Source organism: Rhipicephalus sanguineus, chromosome 2, assembly GCF_013339695.2.
Source record: "Rhipicephalus sanguineus isolate Rsan-2018 chromosome 2, BIME_Rsan_1.4, whole genome shotgun sequence".
Classification (NCBI taxonomy): Eukaryota; Metazoa; Arthropoda; class Arachnida; order Ixodida; family Ixodidae; genus Rhipicephalus; species Rhipicephalus sanguineus.
The window spans coordinates 16,717,583-16,722,346 of NC_051177.1; positions in this window are offsets into that span (position 1 = coordinate 16,717,583).

Below are 4,764 nucleotides of genomic sequence, written 5' to 3' on the forward strand. Positions count from 1 at the left end.
TGACCACTTGAACTGTGTTCGTATGCAGTGCCTAGTGAGTATGTCATGTTGCTTTCTGATTTTCAAAAAAATTCATATCTTATTTCCATTACCACAGATTGAAAGACCCAAAACATTTCTTACAGAGTTAATCTTGATGTATGGCTCTTTTTTTTTTGTATCAAAAGATACAAAAATTTTGTAAATACACTGTTGACATATCTGTTGCTTTCACTGTAAACATTTCTAAAAATGGGCACATTTCTCATGCATATAAAGTACATTTCCAGTCCAAGAGATCACATTATTAATCGAATAATTTTGTTACTGCTCAGAAAGTGCTCCTTTGCTGCAATTTATAATTTATCTTTCTATTTGATTTAATAACAGTTTCAGCGTTTCTTGTGATGTATCAAACTGTTATGAGTGAGAAGATCAAGGGGATCCCAATAGATTATTTTGGTCACTTACATTGATATGAAGAAGTTGAGAACTAGGTGGCACTGGCCGACAGGCCCAGAGCATGTCTTGTACAAATACATGCATACTAATGCAGGTGCTGGTGGAGTTTTACAAAAAATGTCAATTTTATTTTGCAGCCCTTTATTTTTTACAAAGGCTGGCAAAAGCAGTACGTTCTTTCACTGTTGCTGCAGAATACTAAGACGACATAATTTTGCCTTCGACCTTTTGCAGCTATGTCTACATGAGAGTCGCTGTTTGCGGGGATTGGTGGTTCACGATACTTCAAAATACAAGCGCTATGAGAACACAAGGTTACCAATGGGGGGGGGGGGGTGTTTAGTGCAAAACGGACAAAGTGGACGAGGGGTGACAAACAACTAGCCCTTTTTCACTTCATCCGTTTTGCACTCCACGCCCCCTCCCCCCCACTAGTAACCGTGCTTCACCAACTAGCCCAAACTTCCACCCTACTGAGAACACAAGAACAAGCCCTGTCATTGTCTTGGGTGGATGCCTATTTTCTAGGCTTGTGCAACTAGTGATTTGGTCGAATAATTTCGAATCGAATTCAAGTAGTATATATCACATATTCAGTAGTATATATCACATATATCATATACAATACAAAAATTTCTAAAATTCATGTCAGTAATCCTTTAAGAAATAGGAGGTAGTGTTATGAGTAGAGAAGTGGGAGGATTTGGGAAAAGACATGCTGAGCAGCTGTGCTGTATGCCAAGGAATAATAAGTGGTGCCACTGGTTTTGGAAACCTTATTTTTCGATTTTTGAAACTTTCATCCCATTTTAATAACATTGTTTGTAGGTGCATTTCTTACCAAAAGGGTAAGACGCATAATTAACGTGGTGCTAACATGCAGTATACGCAGTCCTAAGGCAGCTGCTATGTATAAAAGAAAGTCTCTCGCTGTGTTTACTCTGCAGCAAAACAGCCATTTGGGCTTGTTGGTATGGATTCACATGCAAAAATGGGACAAACTATAAAACAGGGACAAAAGAAGAGAACGACGACACACTCTCAACTGGAAGTTCGTTGAAGAAGCAACACACATAGAGCTTACATATTGAGCACGTGCCAAGAAACAGAATGGCTTTCCACATTGGACAAAAACTTGGAAAGCACATGCATCTCACATGTGCCTTCCAAATTTCTGGAAACTTGAAGTTCCGCCACAATGTAAATCTTGTATTTATCTAATATTGAAACTTTCAGCCCATTTCAATAAAATTGTATGGGGGTGCATTTTGCCCCAAAAAGGCAAGCCTTTGAAAATGTTGCATTTTTTATTTTTTATAGTTTCATCGTAGTTGTTTGTGTGTGAATTTTTGACCAAAAAGGTAAGCCTAGCCTTTGGAAATGTCTTTTTCAATTTTTGACGGTTTCATCATATTATAGGGTCATTCCATATCAAGTGTACCCGTTAAATTTTCAACCGTCTCTGATCATGCTGAAATAAATTGGGCTGGTATGTGTGAATGTCAGTAGTAGTTATTGAGGCGTTATATTTCGGGAAAAAAATTTGTGTTGCCTAGAGGGCGCTTCGAACTTTGGGCACGGAAGTGAAACTGTGTCGTACATAACAATTTATATAAAATTACTGGTTTGAACCATTACTACGAAACAATTTTTTTCTTAATATCAAGGCACTACTCTTTCATGACTATGATAGTTTATTCATTTTTGTTTCAACTTTCATTATTTCTGGCCTGGATGAAAAGTCGCAAGATGCTGCATGTTTAGCATTTCTTACAAAAAGCAACAATTTTTCCTGGAGTAATATATTCACATTGAGGGCTTTGTAAGTTCCTATAGTAAGTGATAAAAATACTGCGGGATCGAAAGAAAAAACGTTGCCACAGTATTATGAAAAATTTGGCAAAAATGGTGTTTTGACCCATATTAAGGCTTCATTTTCACGACATAGCGGTCCAAGTAAAAATATGACTTTTACATCGTTGTGTAGTATGCCTTGTGGGTATGACGTACAGGAACTTTGAAAGTAGTTTTTGTTTTAAGCGAGAAAAAAAATTTTGTAACTGAACAACCGCATGGTCGTACTAAGTTTGCCTTTGCCTGGCCTTCACTGCATAGCACGTCAGCGGAGGATTCCAGCGGGGGCCTTTTCGCAGCAAATAATGCAGGTCGTACAACTGCTTGCCACTTCTTTTAGTAATACTGCTGTATATAACATCAAAAATGGCAGTAGTGCTAAAATTATGGAATGGTACTACCGCCTTGGACCATCAAAGGGCCGGTAATATTCAACCGCTTCATCGTCCAAAGGGGCAGAATTATAATGCAGTCAATGGCCTGCAGAGCTGTTCTAGGGCATCGTGTTTGGCTTCTGGTAACTAAGATACATGGTCTTACATAATAATTAACGGCATAATTAAGCTAGAGTTTGCTTAAGTCGTTTTTATGATCTTTCAGGTATAGGGCACGCGTTGGCTTATACCTAAAAGATCATAAAAACAACTTAAACAAGCTGCAGCTTAGTTATGCCGTAAATTATTGCGTAAGACCATGTATCTTAACTATCAGAAGCCCAACACGACGCCCTAGAACAGCTCTGCAGGCCATTGACTACATTATAATTATGCCCGTTTGGACGATGTAGCGGTTCCATATTACCTGCCCTTTGATGGTCCAAGGTGGTAGTGCCGTTCCATAATTTTAGCCCTATTGCCATTTTCGACGTTATATACAGCAGTATTACTAAAATAAGTGGCAAGCAGTTGTACGACTTGCATTATTTGCTGCGAAAAGGAATCCTCCGCTGACGTGCTATGCAGTGAAGGCCAGGCAAAGGAAAACTTCGTACGAACTTGTGGTTGTTCAGTTACAAAATTTTTTCCCCCGCTTAAAACAAAAACTACTCTTTTCAAACTTCCTGTACGTCGTACCCACAAAGCATACTACACAACGATGTAAAAGTCATATCTTTACTTGGACCGCTACATTGTGAAAATGAAGCCGCAATATGGGTCAAAACGCTATTTTTCCCAAACTTGTCATAATACTGTGGCAACGTTTATTCTTCTTTCGATCCCGCAGTATTTTTATCACTTACTATAGGAACCTACAAAACCCTCAATGTGAATATATTACTCCAGGAAAAATCGTTGCATTTTGTAAAAAGTTGAAACAAAAATGAATAAACTATCATAGCCATGAAAGAGTAGCGCCTTGATATTAAGAAAAAAATTGTTTCGTAGTAATGGTTCAAACCAGTAATTTTATATAAATTGTTATGTACGACACAGTTTCACTTCCGTGCCCCAAGTTCGAAGCGCCCTCTAGGCAACACAAATTTTTTTCCCAAAATATAACGCCTCAATAACTGACATTCACACATACCAGCCCAATTTATTTCAGCATGATCGGAGATGGTTGAAAGTTTACAAGGTACACTTGATTTGGAATGATAATAATAATATCTGGGGTAACGTCCCAAAACCACAGTATGATTATGAGAGACTCCGTAGTGGAGGGCTCGGAAATTTCGACCACCTGGGGTTCTTTAACGTGCACCTAAATCTAAGTACACGGGCCTCAAACATTTTTGCCTCCATCGAAAATGCAGCCGCCGCGGCCAGGATTTGATCCTGTGACCTTCGGGTCAGCAGTCGAGCGTCATAACCACTAGACCACCGTGGCAGGGCTTGATATGGAATGACCCATAATAATTGTTTGTGGGTGCATTTTTGACCAAAAAGCTAAGCCTAGCCTCTGGAATGTTCTATTTTTGTATTTTTATAGTTTCATAACACACTGAAACCTCGATATAATGAACACGGATATAACGAAATATCTGTTATACGTTTATAACAAATTTTCGGATATAGCGAAGTTATTTTCGTGTAAGGTGTAACTTCGTTATAATGAGGTTTGAGTGTATTATAATAAAATCGTTTGTGGGTGCATTTTTGAAGAAAAATGTAATCCTATTTGTAAATGTTTTTTTATTTTGTATAGTTTCGTCATGTAATAATAGCGTTTGAGGGTGCATTTTTTTCGGCAAAAGGTAAGTTTTTGTGGGTGTTCGACATTTGCATTTCAAAATCTTTTTTTTTTAATTTTCGAATGTTTCATCCCATTTTATTAAAATTGATCGTGGGTCCATTTTTGACCAATATAATTGAACAGGTCTGACCGAGTGAATGTTTGGCGCAGACACCGAGCCTCCTTTCAGGCAATTGGGAAGCGACTGTCCACTCCCATGCACACACCTGAGGCCAAGCGATATTTTATGTACAGTTGCGGCCACTGCAAACGTGAAAACAAAAGCCCATGGCACCC